We start from the raw sequence: 19,791 nt of genomic DNA, 5'->3' as shown, positions 1-19,791 counted from the left end.
CACCATCTGCAGTGATTTTGGAGCCCAGAAAAATAAAGTCAGCCACTGTTTCCATTGTTTCCCCATCTATTTGCCATGAAGTGATGGGACCGGATGCCACGATCTTAGTTTTCTGAATGTTGAGCTTGAAGCCAACTTTTTCACTCTCCTCTTTCACTTTCATCAAGAGGCTTTTCAGTTCCTCTTCACTTTCTGCCATAAGGGTGGTGTCATTTGCATATCTGAGGTTATTGATATTTCTCCCGGCAATCTTGATTCCAGCTTGTGCTTCTTCCAGCCCAGTGTTTCTCATGATGTACTCTGCATAGAAGTTAAATAAGCAGGGTGACAATATACAGCCTTGACGTACTCCTTTTCCTGTTTGGAACCAGTCTGTTGTTCCATGTCCAGTTCTAACTGTTGCTTCCTGACCTGCATACAGGTTTCTCAAGAGGCAGGTCGGGTGCTCTGGTATTTCTATCTCTTTCAGAATTTTCCAGTTTATGGTGATCCACACAGTCAAAGGCTTTGGCATAGTCAATAAAGCAGAAATAGATGTTTTTCTGGAACTCTCTTGCTTTTTTGATGATCCAGCGGATGTTGGCAATTTGATCTCTGGTTCCTCTGCCTTTTCTAAAACCAGCTTGAACATCTGGAAGTTCACGGTTCACGTATTGCTGAAGCCTGGCTTGGAGAATTTTGAGCATTACTTTACTAGCGTGTGAGATGAGTGCAATTGTGCGGTAGTTTGAGCATTCTCTGTCATTGCCTTTCTTTGGGACTGGAATGAAAACTGACCTTTTTCAGTCCTGTGGCCACTGCTGAGTTTTCCAAATTTGCTGGTATACTGAGTGCAGCACTTTCACAGCATCATCTTTCAGGACTTGAAATAGCTCAACTGGAATTCCATCACCTCCACTACGTTTGTTCATAGTGACGCTTTCTAAGGCCCACTTGAGTTCACATTCCAGGATGTCTGGCTCTATGTGAGTGATCACACCACCGTGATTATCTGGGTCGTGAAGATATTTTTTATACAGTTCTTCTGTGTATTCTTGCCACCTCTTCTTAATATCTTCTGCTTCTGTTAGGTCCCTTTCATTTCTGTCCTTTATCGAGCCCATCTTTGCATGACATGTTCCCTTGGTATCTCTAATTTTCTTAACGAGATCTCTAGTCTTTCCCATTCTATTGTTTTCCTCTATTTCTTTGCATTGATCACCGAGGAAGGCTTTCTTATCTCTCCTTGCTATTCTTTGGAACTCTGCATTCAAATACCTTGGAAGGGGATGGATTAATTGAGTGTTAGATCAAAAGTCTTTCATTTATGTGATGTTTTCTTAATTATCTATATTTTTAAATTTATTTCCCTGCTTTTGGAGGAGATGCAGTGAGGATACATAATACCTCTCCTATCCATCCAGACCAACTGAGAAAGAAGACAAAGGTATAATCAAATGAGGTTCAAAGTATCCTGTTTGCTAAGCTAGTATAGAGACTGTGACTTATATGGAACAAGGGGCATCCTCATACTGAAACCCAAAGTTAGGCAGACTTCTATACCACTGGAGCACTAGACCACTGAAGGCCTCCCCACCCCCACCACCCACAGGGAGCAGCTCAAACTGTGTAGTCTCCATAGGCAGGTTGCACCCCAAGGAAGGAATGTGAGAAAGAAGATGGGCCCGGCAGGTCCCTTCTCTATCCTACTCAGGAAACTCGCTCCATTTCCTGAGGGGAGGAATGAAGGTGAAACAGAGACCAAGAGTGTTCTGGGAAAACCCCTCACCTTGGAAACAAAGTGCAGGCAAGAAGTATTCTAAGCACTTGCTACTAACATGCTCTATATGCAAAATGGATTGCATCATCATCCTTAATTCCCCAGCAAGAATTTAGATGGTATATGAACAGTGGTTAAGAGGCAGGCTGCCTGATTTTGAATCCAGCCTCCGCTGCTTACTAGTTTTATGATCTTGAGCAAGTTATTTACCATCCTGAACCTCTGTCTTGTCATCTCTGAAATGCCAGCAAAATGGTACCTCCCTCACAGGATGGCCATGATGATTAAATGAAAGAAAGTTTATAAAGGGCCTATAACAGTCAAAGGCGGGGACTTCCCTGGTGGTGCGGTGGTCAAGCATCCAACTTGCAACACAAGGGATGTGATAGCCATCCCTGGTTAGAGAACTAAAATCCCACGAGCTGCAGAGCAACTAAGCCCATGAGCTACAACTACCGAGCCCTCACACCACAACTAGAGAGTCCATGCACCTCAATGAAAGATCCCATGTGATGCAACAAAATAAATATTAAAAACAAAAACAGCAAGCATAAATGCAAAATAAATGTGAGTTATTATCACTGGTGAGTTTGTCTTATGAAAACTATGATTAAAAGTCCCTTAGATTAAAAGGTGAAATGAAATACCATGCTAGCCAACTGCAAACCAATTATTTTATTTGAACCCAAAGCAAAAAAATAATTACAATCAACTCCTGATCATATTTGTGATCTTAGGACTATGAAAACCATCTCTCAGTGCCATTGTCTCCTGCTCACTTCCTATAGAATTACATTCTTCATCCTGTTAAACTGATTTCTTTGACTTCCTCAAATTCCATTACCTACAACTTTCTTATCTTAGTCCTTATAAATTAATGTCCTTTCTTACGAACAACTATGAGGAAATTGTCAAAGAGAAAAATCCTCATGAGATGTTGCATACTCATGTCAGGAGTTCTGCTGAGCAAAAAGGTTGGCAGAGATAAAAGGCCAGGGTTGGTTCAGAGCTTGTGACATAAGTGTGATTTGTGGTTATAACAACTAAGAAGAGTGGTCAGTGTGCCGTACTACCCGAGAAGGATTCCTGATCGTCAGTTATGCATTATGAGGGTAGCAAGTATAAGGAAAACTGAGAAAGGAGTCTCCTCCAGTCTCCAACTTGGAGGAGACTGGAATATTTTATAGAAGTCTGAAATTTGTACAGTGGGTACCCAGGTCAGGATAGAGACCTCAAAGCTGATTAAACATCTCTTCTTCCACAACAAAGGAGTAGAAAAGATTGTGGTTATCTGTGCAGGTCTTGGAGTCAAAGAGACCAGGGTTCAAGCTCCACTTTCACCGCTTCTTTGCTATGTAACTTGGGTAATTCAAATGTCAGTGTTCTGGGCTCCACTGCTGGCTCAGTGGTAAAGAATCCGTCTGCCAATGCAAAAGACATGGGTTCAATCCCTGGTCTGGGAGGATCCCACCTGCTCCAGAGCAACTAAGCCTGTGTGCTACAATTATTGAGCCTGTGCTCTAGAGCCCAGGAACTGCAACTTCTCAGCCCACGTGCTGCAACTACGGAAGCTCTCCTGCCTAAAGCCCGTGCTCTGCAACAAGAGAAGCCACCACCATGAGAAGCACACCGCACCTACAGAGCGACCCCTGTCTCCACAAACAGAAGACCCAGCACAGCTGAAAAGAAATAAATAACATTATTTTTTTAAATATCAGTGTCCCTGTGTATAAAAATGAGATAATAATACCTACATTATTACATACATACCTCTGAAGAGAATTCAATAAAGCAACATATGTTAAATTCTTGGCAGATGACCTGCACATATCTGTGCTCGCTAAAGTAAAGTTTTTAATACTATTATACACAACAGTAAAAAAGACGCTTACTCCTTGGAAGGAAAGTTATGACCAACCTAGATAGCATATAAAAGCAGAGACATTACTTTGTCAACAAAGGTCCATCTAGTCAAGGCTATGGATTTTCCAGTGATCATGTATGGATGTGAGAGTTGGACTGTGAAGAAAGCTGAGTGCCGAAGAACTGATGCTTTTGAACTGTGGTGTTGGAGAAGATTCTTGAGAGTCCCTTGGACTGCAAGGAGATCCAACCAGTCCATCCTAAGGAGATCACTCCTGGGTGTTCTTTGGAAGGAATGATGCTAAAGCTGAAACTCCAGTACTTTGGCCACCTCATGTGAAGAGTTGACTCATTGGAAAAGACTCTGATGCTGGGAGGGATTGGGGGCAGGAGGAAAAGGGGACGACAGAGGATGAGATGGCTGGATGGCATCACCGACTCAATGGACGTGAGTTTGAGTGAACTCCAGGAGTTTGTGATGGACAGGGAGGCCTGGCGTGCTGCAATTCATGGGGTCGCAAAGAGTCGGACATGACTGAGCGACTGAACTGAACCTAAACACAGATGGGGGTTAATATCCAAAATATATAAAGAACTCATACAATTCAATTAACAACAACAAAAAGCAAAAAAAAAATCCACAGTTTGATTAAAAATGAGCAGAGAAACTAAACAGACATTTTTCCAAAGAAGACATCCAAATGGCCAACAGACACGTGAAAAATGCTGAGTGTCTCTAATCATCAGGGAAATACGAATTAAAATTACAATATCACCCCGAACAAGTCAATCTCCTAAAAACAGAAAGGAAATGGTAGATTTATTATTTTCTTCATCATTAGGATGAGACAATCAAGTTAATTCTAGAAATTAAGTACAAGAAAGAAACCATCTAAGGAATTCTCTGGTGGTCCAGCGCTTTCACTATGGTGGCCTGGGTTCAACAGCTCCATGGGGCATGGCCAAAAAAAGAAGAAGAAAGAAGCCACCTAAAAAGTATTACCAATTTTCCCATTATGTCCAGTTACATCTACAGGAAATAGTTTTTTTTTTTCCTTAATTGAAGGATCATTACTTTACAATGTTGTGTTGGATTCTGCTGTACAACAATGCAAATCAGCCAGAATTATACATATATCCCCTCCCTCTTTAGCCTCTCGGAGAAGGAAATGGCAACCCACTCCAGTATTCTTGCCTGGAGAATCCCATGGACAGAGGAGCCTGGTGGGCTGCAGTCCACGGGGTCGCTAAGAGTCGGACACGACTGAAGCGACTTAGCAGCATCAGGTCTAAATCAGAAAGAGAAAAGACAGGAAGTTTCTTAAGTCACAACATGTACCCTGCTTTTAACCACTATGCACTTTTCCTACGTTGAGCCAATACTTGCATTCTTTTCTGCCATCAAAACCTAAGGACTTTGGGTGAAATGGCGTGGTCAATATAGGCTCATCACGTATACCACTCTGCTGGAGGATGTTGACAGTTCAGGAAACTATGCATATGTGGGGACAGAGCATATATAGGAAATCTCTACACCTTCAGCTCAATTTTGCTGTGAATCTAAAATTGCTGTAAACAATAAAGTTTATTAAAAGAAAAAACTAAAAGCACTTATAAGTATATCAACCGAGTCAAGGGGGACATGGAAGATACAAACAGTGAATTTCACACAACATAAATTTGAAACAGCAGTTTCAACCATATCCCTTTCCATTCTTTTTCCAGTTCTACAAAGAAAACCACCTCGAGCTTATAAGCTGCCTTTCTGTGTCTGCAGAGGAGAAGCTTGGGAGAAGAAAAAGGCATCTCTTCCCCAGGACTGTGCAGCCTCAGGCCAGGGCCACTGCAAGGCAAGTAGGTTTCAGGCTGAATTCAGCTCCAATTGGCTTCCTCAATCAGGCACCTTTACACAGGGCACCAACTGTGCAACAGTCCCCAGCATCCCTGATTAGCTATCAGAGTAATTGTGAACTACGTATCTTTTCCCTTCCTCTGTCGAGTCAGAGATGAGAGCAGTATTGCTTTAGATAGTCATGAAGCAGAAGGAAAGTCAAAAAGTGAAAGAGGATCCCAGAGCAGGAACCTCTGAATAATGGAGTTGACTCTTGAACTCTCCGCATCAGCTGCTCCATCTTACTTCTCTCATTCTAAACCCACAGCCTCAGTTGAAAACCAAGAGTGTATTTACATAGGATGGGTTCAACCACAAACTATCTGAATTAATGTTGAAGGACCTGACTTGACTCTGCTCCATGAGACCAGGGCCAGTATTTATTTTTTCTCACTGTTGTTTCCCCAGCTTTTAACATGGTGCTTGGTAAATAAAAAAGGGCTCAATAAATATTTATTGGCAGAATTGCTGTTTTTTATAGGGGAATAATAAAGCCAATTGCTGCACTCCTTTCACATGCATGAGAGCATTTCCCTTACAGCTGAAGCACAATAAAAATGCTTTGAACATTTTTAAAGTCTATAGGTATGAAGAAGAAGAAAAGCAGGTGGGAGACAAGTGCATTGATGAAGTCTGCATCAAGCAGTTTGTGAGTTGAGAACCTGGGTTTTAGAGTCCCAGGTTAGAATCCCAGGTTTTCCATCTATTAAATAAGGGACCCTGCACAAAATGACTCAAACTGTCTCAACTTCATCTCTGAAATAATGGGAATAATAATGCCCACCCAGCAGGGCTGTTGAGCAGATTAAAAGTCAGTGTGTGTAAGAAACATCTAACCTGGTTACTGACACATAGTAAATGCTCAATAAATGGCAGTTATCATTAATTTTTTTGTGCCTTCAGAAAGCTAGGGGAAAAAAGAAAGTAAAAGGGAAAAATTATGCAAATGTGGCAAAATCTTGACAGCTGGTGAATCTAGGTGACGTGTACATTGGGGTTCAACATATCGGTGGCTCGGTCAGTAAAGAATAGGCCTGCAATGTAGAAGACCAGAGTTCAATCCCTGGGTTCAGGGGGGACGATCCCCTGGAGAAGGAAATCGCAACCCACTCATCTGGAAAATTCCATGGAGTCGCAGGAGTCGGACATGACTTAGCGACTAAGCCATCACCACTTTTAGGTACATTTGACATTTTCCACAAATTTTTTTAAGTTAAAAAGCACAGGGGAGGTGGAGGGACAGGGGAAAAAAGCGGAAAGCACACAAAAGCACAACTGCTTCCAAACAAACCAAATATTCAGTCAAGACTTCATTTATCCCCTCAATAACTTGAGCACTGTGTGTGGGATATCAGGCGCCCTCGTTGTGTGGAACGCTGGGGTCCCTGCCTTTCGGGGAGCTCCTGGTCTAGCTGGAGATGGACACTAAACACATAGTCACATAAACAGATATAGAAGCACAAGTTAAGAAAGTGCTCCAAAGTGATCTAGCTGTGCTGAGAGGACAGTGAAGAACTCAGTTTAAAGAAGGAAGTCAGGAAGGCCCCTCTGAGGAAGTGGTATGTAAACGAAGACCTGAAGGAGCTTGGCTGGGCAAAACAAGGGGAGAGAAAAACCCAGGTGGAGTGGCCAGGTCAGAGGTCCCCAAACCATAAAGAAAGGTCCTGAGGCAGGCGTGGAGGCCAGTGTGACGGGAGCACAGAGCACGAGCTTTCCTCAAGAAGAGACTGCAGAGCTGGGTGGGGCTTCGGACGACCTGTTAGAGGTTTGGGTCTCAGTTCTGCAAATCCTTGAAAGGGAATGACAGACTCAGCTGTCCGTTAAAAATATTCACCCTGGCCTCATGGAACAGAACAAAGGGGCCGTATTTGTACACGCATGGAATCTCTCCAGATGAATACACCAGATGAAATTAGTGGTGGTGGCTATTTCTGGGGAAGGGAACTGAGAGATTAAAGAGGCTGAAGGGAGACAGTTTTTACCGTATGTGCCCTTTTGAACTATTGATGAATTTTCTATTAAAAAAGAAATCACACCAGTCAGACTGGAGAGCATTAAAAAAAAGTCTACAAATAATAAATGCTAGAGAGGGTGAGAACAGAACCCTCCTACGCTGTTGGTGGGAAGGTAAATTAGCATGGCCACTACAGAGAACAGTGCAGAGGTTCCTTAAAAAAAAAAAAACTAAAAATAGAGCTACCATGTGATCCAGCAATCCCACTCCAGGGCATATATCTGGAAAAGAGGAAAATTCTAATTCGAAAAGATATACGGCACCCCAGTGCTCACAGCAGCACTATTTATAACAGCCAAGACATGGAAGCAACCTAAATATCCATTAATGGATGAATGGATAAAGAAGATATATAGATATGTGTGTATATATATATGTATGTATCTCCTACATCATTTATATCTAGTCCATATTTCACAATGGAATATTCAGTTACTCAGCCATAGAAAAGAATGAAATAATGTCACTTGCAGCAACATGGGTGGGCCTAGAGTTTATCACACTAAGTGAAGTAAGTCAGACAGAGAAAGATAAATATCATACACTATCACTTATATATGGAATCTAAAAAAAAATGATACAATGAGCTTATTTACAAGACAAACAGACTCACAGACACAGAAACAAACTTATGGCTACCAAAGGAGAGAGGTCAGGGGAGGGATAAATTAGAAGTTTGGAATTAACAGATACACACTACTATATATAAAGTGGATAAACAAAAAGCTACTGTACAGACAGGGAACTACATTTAATATCTTGCAATAACCTATAATGGAAACAAAATCTGAAAAAGAATACATATATATACATTAAAAAAAAAAAAACGGAAACACTTTGCTATACACCTAAAACTAAAACAACTATACTTCCATAAAAAAGTAATAGTAAATAAAATGTTATAGGTTTATAAAAAGCACATCACACAATCATTTTAGGAGAAAAGCAGTTCCCACCCTCAAAAGGAAGACGCTTCTAAATCACATGTCCTGGCACAGACACGGAGCATCACACACAGACACACAGCATCGGATCACATGGCAATGGAGGGGAAGACAGGCGACAGCAGATTTCAGGCCAAACAGGAGCTTTCCCAATGATGGCGCGACTTATCTTTCCTCAGGCCTGCCAGTGGTGCAGCCTGTCAGAAGGCCCAGGAGGGGTAATTTCTAGCGAGAACCCTAGCGTTTAGAGAGTCTTTTCAGGCTGTGGTTCTTGAAGCACTACTCAGGAGAGACGGCCCGGTAAGCATGTTCAGGAATGCACGCACGGACGACTGGCTCCTGGAGCAGCCTCTGTAGGGGATGCAGGGTTATCAAAGGTCCTCGAGGGGCTTTGCTCCAGGCATGAGCAGAGTGTTTAGAGCGAGGCAGAGACGATGCCGGTAGTAAGCGGTAAAGTTAGGAGCTGACATTCTGCTCCCTGCAGGCTTACTAAGCTGGCCCATGGCTGATACAAGAGGGTTGATTCAGTTAACTCTGGCGTTTACCGTGGCCCCTCTTTTCCTCCCTCCTTCCCATCTTGTTCATCCCATCATTTGATTACAACTCACTTGAAGACTTGCCTTGCAACCTGCAAGAGTATGGTTCACAGTATGTAAACAGTGGATTCTGCTATGTGATGGGATTGTTGGCTATTTTTAGATTTTTCTCTCTTGTTTCTAATTTTTCTCCAGTAAACATGTTTACTTCTGTAGCATACAAGGGCGTGGGGATATCTTTTTCAATGTTTGCATACAATCTTAACCCCAGGACACTGCAAACTACAACTACCTCTCTGTGCTTTTCTATCAGAACTACAAAATGAGCAAAAACAGACTGTAGGCCAGGTCCAGGGGTAGGTACTGCCAAGGCTCTGGACCTACATCTACACTTTCTTTTCTTTTTCTTTTTCCTCACATTCTTCAAGGGTCAAAGGTTCAACTTATTTCTCGATTCTCCAACCCAGGGTTCCCTGCCCCCACCCTATTCACCTAACACCTGCTAGCTGGGCACTCTCTTGAACCATATTCTTCACTTCAGCTGCATTTTTAAATTAACTTTCTAAACTGGGAAAGCAATACTCCACACCGCTAAGCAGAGGCAGTTTCACTAAGACAGATGGAAACAAAGAAATGGGACCACATTCACTTCATTATTTGCATAGGCCCAGACGCTGAAAGCTGGGGCCTCTAGAATCAGCCAAGTTGTTCTTACAACTCCTGAAAAGTCACCCCTCCTCCTGGTCCCCAGCCCCGTTCAGTGATCCTTCACCTGTCTGGGGCTGCAGCTGTATGACGAGGGGCCGAGTACCCGCCCCAGAGTCAGTCTGCCTAGGTTCAAACCCTCCTGCTTGCTGGTTCAGCTCCGGTTCAAGTAACTTGAACAAATCACTTCACTAAACCTCTATTTCCTCATCTGCAAAATGGGAACAACATCTGGGCTAAATAAGGTAGTGCGTGTGGTACCTAGGAAGCACTTAATATGTAGTGAATTATGTTTAATTTCAGCAATATTACCACTTACTCCTGCTGCCTCTCAACCCATTTACATTGCTACCATTTAGATGCCTATTTTTAATTAAAGAATATTCATTTCATCTCTGAGTAACTGGGGGGATTTTTATCTCGATTGCCTCTGAGGCTTCACAAACCTGGGGGGAGAAAGAATTCCCTGGTTATTTGGCATGCTGTTACTGGACAGTTGCTCAGTGCAGGCTTCTGTGTGTGGAAGAAGGAGGAGGAAGAAGAGGAAAAGGGTGCGGGAGGAGGAGACAATGTAGACTGAAGGTCTTAGTGGATAGAGAACAGATGAAGGAACAGTCCAGGTGAAAAAGGGCCCCAGGAAGAATTCAGTGTTTCGTTGTGCCTTAAATAATATGATGAAACGAGGTCAGCAGAGTCATAAGAGGTTATGTTCAAATTGTACATCTAGGACAATGGCTCTTAACTAAGGGCAGTTTTGTCCCCCAGGGGACATTGGGTAATGTCTGAAGACCTTTTTGATTGCCAAAAAGGAATGAGAGGACAGCTACTGGCACCTACTAGGTAGAGGCTAAACAACCCACAATTCACAGGACAGCTTCCACAACAAAGAATTTTCCAATCCAAAATGTCAACAGTACTGAGGTGGAAAAACCCAGATCGAGATTTCTACTTCTTGAGAGAAAAGCAGACTTGTCTTCCTTTACCTTTAAAAGATGAGGGCTCATTGAAGTCCTTACTCATGTTTTCGAATATTTTTATTCCTGAGGATAAGTCAGTGTTCTCAGGTTCAGCTCATCATAGCATCCTCCTTTCCTTTTATTGCTTCTGGGGCTCATCCTTGCTTACCTGTTGCCCTTACTCTACAAACCCTTCCTTCATTTCAAGACAGGAAGCAAATATGCAGGAAGGCAGTAGCCACATGCGTTAATGATTACATGATATCACAATAAAATTCTGGGCCTGGTAGCCTTCTCATCAAGGCTTCTTTAGATAAGTCAAGACACTTCACCAGAATGGCTGCTGTCCAAGCAGATTACATTAAAAAGCTAGTAGCACATTACAAAAAAAAAAAAAAAAACTTATCAACATGATTAATCAGAAAGAGTTTTACTGGCTGTTTGTTAATGCATTTCACCAATCAAACAACTGAGGAATGTGACTGCTGGCTGTTGACCCTGGTAACCCAACACCACTATGCTGCGTTAAATTGATAAATTAGTTTAAAAGAATGTTTACCTCCCTTTACTGTATGACTCTACCCAGCGTCCTTTTATAAGAGGATGAGCCAGCTTCCAAGAGTCTAGTGTATAAGGCAAAGAAAGGACCACACAAACAAACTGAACTTATTGTGAATATATTGCCTAGTAGGCAGGAGGGCTCAGCCACTCCAAAGCCACTTGAAAAGGGGCCATATCCCTTCTTAGAAGCTGCCCCTCTACACATGTCCACTGAAGGAGAAAAACAAAGGTCTCCCCAGGAAGCCTTGAGCCTCTCAAGGGAAACTATGGCATGCCCTCCAATCACACTCCTTTTCTAGCTACTCGACTTTGGTGGCTAATTGAGATCTGAGAGGTACCATGCAAACACAAATGACATTCCAGACAATCAACCATCACTGACCAGAAGTTTAAATAAACCGATCACTTGTTGGCATTTGTTAGAGTCAGCGAATGTGTGCAGCAAGGACTAAAGGCGTGGCTTAAGAGCTGAGGGTTTGAAAGTAGCTGGCACTAAGACTTCATGTCTTGATGGCTAACGAGAGTTGCTACTGCCTATCGGTGATTTATTATGGCCATGTGCAAGGTACTTTCTCACCACTGGATCATTTAATCCTTGCAGCTAGGATTATTATATTCCCTTGATTTGCAGATGAGGAAATGGAGGATCTGAGAGGCTACACAGTCAGCCTTCATCGGAAATATTTGGAGGCAGGGGTGAGAAAGACCTTTACCCTGGGGAGGGTCTTCAATGGGCAAAATTTGCCTTGGCACAGACCTGAATGAATGGCAGATGAGGCAAGGTGTAAAGGTCCAAGAGACTTGGAGAAGAGCCCTGGGAGAGAATGCAAGACATCTAAAGCTAACAAGGGAGAGGCTGGCTTGGGCTGGTTCAGGGCAGGATAGAACCAGTAGTCTGATTAGAAGACCCTCTGCAAGAGTCCAGAGCTCCAAAGTATGGGATGTAACCACTTGTGGCAAAAGCTTTCATTGTTAAATGTAAATCACTTTAAGAGAAGAATATTAGCTTTTCAGTTCAAGATGCATCATTTGGGTTGAAATCAAATGAGAAAAATCTGTTTGGTGCCCAGATCTGAGTTCAAGGGGCAATGTATGACTTTCATCCTCCAATGAAACGCCCTCGCCAGCCTCACTGCTCACAAGCATGGGTCTGACATACATGCTGTTTAGCTTACGAATAGAAGCAGGAATTGAAATTAAATCACATCAGGCCTTCATAACCTCAGGTCAGTCCCACAATAAGCCTGGGAGCCCTGGAAAAACAAGTCCTTGAGGAAGGGAGGCTCTGGATGGCTGAAGAACTTGAATACAAGTAGAGTAGGGTGTAGAGGAGAAATCCCAACAGGAATTGAGGAGCCGTCACACATCTGGAGGACCACTGAATGCCATCTTGCCTGTTTCCCCATTTTGATAAGGGTGATGCCAGCTGTGAACCAATCAGCTGGCATTTGCAAATGATAGCTTAGCTTGTTGTTGTTAAATATTTCAAAAGCACAAGAAATTTAAGGAATACTCTAACAACCATGTATGCAACTGAACAAATATTGACGTTTTTTAGCCTAATTCCACAAGCTGTTTTTGTAAAAAGTGTTGGAAATGTGACTCCTCAGGGGGCTCTGGGGTAAATCGTTTAGAGAACAAGACCTTAGATGTCTTCCAAGGCAGTTCCGCTGTACAAATGAGGGGAAAAAAAGGAGGCCGGGGTGGTCACATGATTTAACCAAGCTCTGACATGTGCTCAGAGCCAAGCCTAGAACCAAGTCTCCTGACTCCCACTCAGCATTCTTTCCCCTCTACCCACAGCCCACAGTCCTCCAGCTGTCTGCCTGCGCCTCCCTGGGCCTTTTCAGAAGTCTCAGGCCCCACTCAAAATCTAGCTGCTCCTTTTTCCTTTTAGTTATTTATTTATTTAAAGTCAGTATAAAATTTACTGGCCTCTCATAAAGACTCTTTGAGGGTTTCTCTGGTGTCTCCAGTGGTAAAGAACCCACCTGCCAATGCAGGAGACACAGGTTTCATCATTGATCTGGGAAGATCCTACATGCTGAGGAGAACTAAGCCCATGGGCTACAATTGAGCCTGTGCTCTAGAGCCCAGGAGCCGCAAGTATGACGCCCACACACCCTAGAGACTATGCTCTGCAGCAAGAGAAGCCATAACAATGAGAAGCCTGAGCACTGCATCTAGAGAGTAGCCCCTGCTCACCACAACTAGAGAAAAGTCCATGCAGCAACAGAGACCCGGCACAGTCAAAAATAAATAAATCAGTAAGATTATTTTTTTTTAATTTATAGAAAGACTCTTTGGAATAAGGTGAATTCATGACACACAAGTCAGAGAACAGTCAAGCTTCTTTCAGAAGTTATAACACAGTAACAGTATCAACAACTAACACTTCCTAAGTGCTCACTCTGCCAAGCCCTCGGCCAACTGCTCTGTAGATACTGTCTATTTAACCTTCACATTAATACTCTGGGGTCATTGCCATGATTCTCATATTAGAGATGTGATAACTAAGGCTCTGAGATGTTAACTCACCCACAGGCACAGCTAGAAGCAGCTGGGATGCTAAAAACTGCCTACACCACTGGGGCATGGGTGAAGCTGATGTGTTTTTCCAACCAGACTCCCCTAATCTTCTCTATTCCCCCACGACCTAAACCAACAGGATTCCCAAGCCCAATTGTGCACAAGAACCCCCTGGGAAATTTGTTAAAAATAATATGCACAGGCCCACCGCTCACCTACTGAATCAGAGTTCTAGTCTACAGCCCACAAATCTGTCTTACAACAACCTCCTCAGGTGCTGTTGCTGCTGGCACACATGGGGCTTGGGAAACTCTGCTGAAGGCTGTTGACTTTTCCAGCCAGTTGGAGCCAAAGAGTCTAGGCTGCAAGACCTCCTGCCCTTCTCTTCCCTTCACAGTGGGCTGCTTCTAGAGTTCCATGAGAGTGGGGCTGCTGTGTTGGGACAAGAGTCCTGGAAGGTATCTGTTTGCTTTAGAAAATGTAGACATCTGGGCCCCCCTGCCACTTGCCTGCTGCCCAAAGGGAGAGCTATTACATGCAAACAGAGATCAGGTGGCCAGGAAAGGAAGGGAGACAGCCATCACCAGCTGGCCCCATTCTCCTCTTTCTGAGGAGTCATTCAGGAGAAACCCTGGTTAGGCAGCTGTCCTCCTGCTGGGGGAGAAAGTTTTTCCCTTTGTATCCATCAGCTCATCTAATCGGTTGGTATCCAGCAGAGCCAGGGGTCAGGAAGTTCCCAAAAGCTTGGACAATATTGCTGAACTGACTTCACAGCATCCCAGGGAGGGCAGAGCAATGGAAGGCTGGCCACAGAAAGGGGTGAGAGGCTGTCTGGTCACTTACCAAATAGGAAACTGAGGCCCAAGGAGGGAAACAGAGAGGAGATATCTGTATTTTGACCTGTGTTTATCTATGAGAAGATTCAACCTCAAAGAGATGTTGAGAGGCTCACCCTGAGTCAAACTGTCTTGCACGGGCAAGCAGGTGAGTCAATTCGTTAGTTAACTTCCCAAACAAGGACAGAATGGTGCCCTGGTTGATCGAACTAGCTCTCTGAACTATGAGCATTTCTCTCTTTGCCTGTCCCTCTGGTATAAATGATTAGGTAGGTTTGCAAAATATGACATTTATTTAACTTATATGCAGAGTACATCATGAGAAATGCTGGGCTGGAGGAAGCACAAGCTGGAATCAAGATTGCCAGGAGAAATATCAATAACCGCAGATATGCAGATGACACCACCCTTACGGCAGACAGTGAAGAAGAACTAAAGAGCCTCCTGATGAAAGTGAAAGAGGAGAGTGAAAAAGTTGGCTTAAAGCTCAACATTCAGAAAACGAAGATCATGACATCCGGTCCCATCACTTCATGGCAAATAGATGGGGAAACAGTGGAAACAGTTGCTGATTTTATTTTTTTGGGCTCCAAAATCACTGTGATTTTGGATGGTGATTGCAGCCATGAAATTAAAAGATGCTTACTCCTTGGAAGGAAAGTTATGTCCAACCTAGACAGCATATTAGAAAGCAGAGACATTACTTTGTCAACAAAGGTCCGTCTAGTCAAGGCTATGGTTTTTACAGTGGTCATGTATGGATGTGAGAGTTGGACTATAAAGAAAGCTGAGCGCCGAAGAATTGATGCTTTTGAACTGTGGTGTTGAAGAAGACTCTTGAGAGTCCCTTGGACTGAAGGAGATCCAACCAGTCCATCCTAAAGGAGATCAGTCCTGGGTGTTCATTGGAAGGACTGATGTTGAAGCTGAAACTCCAGTACTTTGGCCACCTGATGCGAAGAGCTGGCTCATTGGAAAAGACCCTGATGCTGGGAAAGATTGAGGGCAGGAGGAGAAGGGGACGACAGAGGATGAGATGGCTGGATGGCATTACTGACTCGATGGACGTGAGTCTGAGTGAACTCCGGGAGTTGGTGATGGACGGGGAGGCCTGGCGAGCTGCGGGTTCGTGGGATCGCAAAGAGTCGGACACGACTGAGCGGCTGAACTGAACTGAACTTATGTCAGTGGAAAGTCATTGTCAGAAACCATTCTACATATATTCTACACTCCTTTCCTACGTAAATCTTAGGCCTACATCTGGGACCGCAACTGGAGTACATGGTTGGGTCCAGCACATGATGAATCCAAGCCCTGCCAAAACCTGGGACTTTGTAATCATTTCTCTTTTCATATCTTATCTGATTGGTCATTACCAGGCCCTTCAGGTCTGTTAGTTCCATCATCATGCAATCCAATCCCCCTTTCTTTTCCATTTTAAACTTGTGGACAAATCAAGTGCCACATAGTTTCTTGCTATGCTGTAAAATCTTCAGTTTTCAGAAAAATAATAACTGAACATTTTCTGTATACCAGGCACTGCCCCAAGCACTATACATGCCATATTTTATTGAAGCTTGGCAACAACATTTTGAAGTACGTATTATCATTATTCTTACTTTTTATGCCGAGAAACCCGAAATTCAGAGAAGCTCTGTGACTTGCCTTAGGTCGTTCAGCTGGGATTCAGATCAAGGGAGATTTCCTACAGGACCTGCCCCTTCCCCATAGTGTTTCTCATAATTCTGGAAACAGGATTTGAGATGTTAAGATCCATCTACTTTATAAACATTTCAATGGACATTTATTGAGTATCTTTGACAGGCACGGTCCCACGGTGTTTACAAAGGTGATCTGAGAGCTAGCTCTTCCTCTCAGAGGGAGTCAGACGGGTATTCAATTAATACAATCAAAGGTAGAAAGTCCTAAGGGCTACATTGGAAGCACAGATAAAGTGCAATAAAAATACACTAAGAAGGACAGTCAACAAGCAGGCAATAAGCAATGAATTCCTGGAGGAGGTGGCTTAGGTAACCTCCTTGAAGGACAAATAATGTGTGATGTAGTGAGTGGTTTCAAATGCACTTACTAGCTGCTCAGCTTCACCTCTGGGCCCTGGTTTCCTCATCTGGCCGGGTGGAGGTAATCGCATGGATCTCTCGGGGCTGTGCTGATTGTTGTGGGGCTAATGGATACAAAAGTCTAGAACAGCACACAGGAGGGGCTCACTCAAGCTCTGTTCCCTTTTGGGTTCACTGAGTCATTTCAGAACTCACAACCCAGAGGCCACTGTCCAACAAAGCCAAGTCTGTGTTCCTCTGAGAAAGTTCCTCTGTCCCTTCCTCTCACCAAGGCTCTGCTTCAGTCAAATATTCAAAAGCAGCCACTTCAACTCACAACAGGGTTTGTAAAGGCAATGGGCACTGAAGCTTGACTGCAGTGGTGTGGCTGGGAGCTGCTGTAAGAGAACAAATGGACTGTTTATCAGCTTTCTATCTGTCCCTAACAAAACCATGTGAAATGAGGCATTAAACTCCCGGTTTTTAAAAAGATGACAAACATTGGCTAATTTACTGGAGTAGAACGTAGTGAGCTGAATGTTTAATTTTGCATTAAATCTATATCTAGCATTTTCATTAAAAAGGGCAAAATGTAGACTCTATTGATGCTTCAGTGCCCATTTCCAATTCATGCTTAACATTTAAAACTGTGCATGAAATTGCAAATGTATCCGCAAACACATAAGAAGGACCGGACTAAGTGCCACGTGCTTACTCACAGCCAGCCATTTCTGAGGCTGCCAGTGGATTATTGCAGGGGTTATTTGCCCACAGCTGCCTGGGCTGTGAATAGTTAATATCCCTGATTACTTAGTTAAATATCATTTTAGACTGAGAGACAGAGAGAGGCATGGAAGAGATAGGGGACCATATAACCTGTGTCGTGAACAATGAAGTCATGATAGGCTTCTTGATTCATGGTTGATAGTTCTAGGGTAATAAGGCTAGTATCCTGAAAAAGCTGTTAGCTTCCCTAACTATCACTCATGGCCACGTGGCCAAGTGACTAAGGAATAAAAAGGACCAAAGGTTTCAGAGTAAACAATCATTATTTTTCAAAAAGAACTAATTTGTGCCATTGCCAGAACTGATAAAAATGATTTCCCCATTATGAAATGAGAACTTTTACCTATTTTAAAAGTAATCTTAACTTCAATATGTCTTACATGCAGCTATGCAAACAGCTAGGAAGAACCTCTATAATATAAGGTAATTTCACTACTCAGAGTAACAAAAAGTAAATGCCATATAAGTGAAAAGTGATATACTCCAGAACTAGGAAGCAGGATAATGTAATATTATGGAAGTAGATTTTGGAGTCAGACTCCTTGGGTTTAAATCCCAGTCTTTGCCAGCAATTACCAATTGGCACCACCTGAATAAGGAATGGAGGAGGGTTAATTCTTCAAAGGGAGTGAGTTGGGGCCCCAAGAGGAGAATTAAAAGGGATACATGGAGATGGGAACAACATATGTCTAGGCTACTTCAAAGAATGATAATATAACTGAGGGGTGGAGAGCAGGGACTCTCAAATCTATAGGACAGACCAGGGTCAAAAAACTGATGTGTGTAAGTTAAGGCTAAAGATTTCATTTCAAACTAGCATGAGGGTCCATAAAATAGATTCCCAGCCAGTCCTACTACATAATAGCAGCCGCATATTCAAGGTGTACCCCCAGCACAGTGGGGATGGTGACTAGAAGCCAACAGAACAAGTTGTATAAATACAGGTTCCGGGAAAAGATTTATGATTGGTTTTAGATAGTGAAATGGGGTGTGCCAGACTCTTCAGGAGAGCCAGAGGAATGATCTATAGACTTTCAGACATTGATTTTGACTTTGTGATTCATCTTTGTGTCTCATACATTCAGGTATCCCTCTGAAGTCATAGCACACAAGGTCAGACACTATGACAGAGACGGATTTTGAGTGCCTCAACACCACTCAGCACCCTGTCAGGATGGCTTTTGGTTTTAGGAATACCCACAAGGACTCTGGCGCTACCTTGAGGAACTCTGCTTTCTATTGGGGTTCCAGGTTTCCAGAGAATAAAGTATGAATATCTAAGCCACTATTTTCCAAGTTACGTTCACAGAATAGTCATTCTAAAGAAAATAATGAGCGCTACACAAGCAAAGAGTTCTCAGACCAAACAACTGTTAAGGATGCTTTGCTAAATAAGATTAAATTTACTTCTTTATTCTTCAGGACGTTTCAGAGCCTTTAAGATGTTAATGGGCCATGTAAATATCCAAAAGAGAATAAGACACACTAAAGTTTGCAAGCTTATTTGATCTCAGAATCTTTTCTTCCCCATATCCACACTGTGTGGCTGGTATTTTTCTCACAATTGTTTTGGAAACTACTTTTCTAAGCTTGGAACTGAGAATTTCTATTTCTCAGTTAGAAAGCTTCTAGAGAATGCTGCTCCCATAATAACAAAAGGCATAAGCTACAACCCTAAAAATTTTCAGTCCACCAGAGAATGGAGCTGCAGAACAACCAAGGTAACTGAATTCCAAAGGATAACAAGCCCTTCTGAGGAGAAAAAAGACCTATCAACTCTTTCTCATGGCAAATAATGGGGAAGAATCAGTGATCATAAAATTGGGTAAGAAGAAAAATTCTTAAAGGCTGAGTCTGGGCTAGCATGACAGTCAAGAATCTCTAAGCACTCCAGACACAAGAGAAATTCCTGCCAGCTTGCCATCTCTTTTCCATTAGTGTCCACGTGGTACCCATGAGAAAGACTGGAAGCAGACAGTAGGCCCGAAAGATCCTTTTTCTCGGTGGTACAGTCCTACAGTATCTGCCAAGGCTTGAGGGCAGAGCAGGAGTACCTGGAGAAGCCCATTCATACCCCAAGCCCTAGTTTGGAGGACTAGGTGATGCTTGTCTGCTCCTGGAGGAGAGGCGAGAGAGAGTCTTGTGTCTAGGAGTCAAAGCAGAAATCTGTTGGGCCCAAGATCCCCCACTAATTCAAAGCAGAGTTTAGTTGCTAAGAGGGAAAGGGCAAGAAACCTGTCTGCGCTCTGAATCCAGAACTTAGTAGGAGGCGGAGTTCGTCTGTCACTGGGACTGAAATGTTGAAAAATCACTGCCCTGGTCAATTTTTTCATGTCAGTGAAAGGGTCAAG

Source organism: Bos taurus, chromosome 26 (genome assembly GCF_002263795.3).
Source record: "Bos taurus isolate L1 Dominette 01449 registration number 42190680 breed Hereford chromosome 26, ARS-UCD2.0, whole genome shotgun sequence".
Lineage (NCBI taxonomy): Eukaryota > Metazoa > Chordata > Mammalia > Artiodactyla > Bovidae > Bos > Bos taurus.
Note: the sequence above shows the minus strand (reverse complement) of the source record.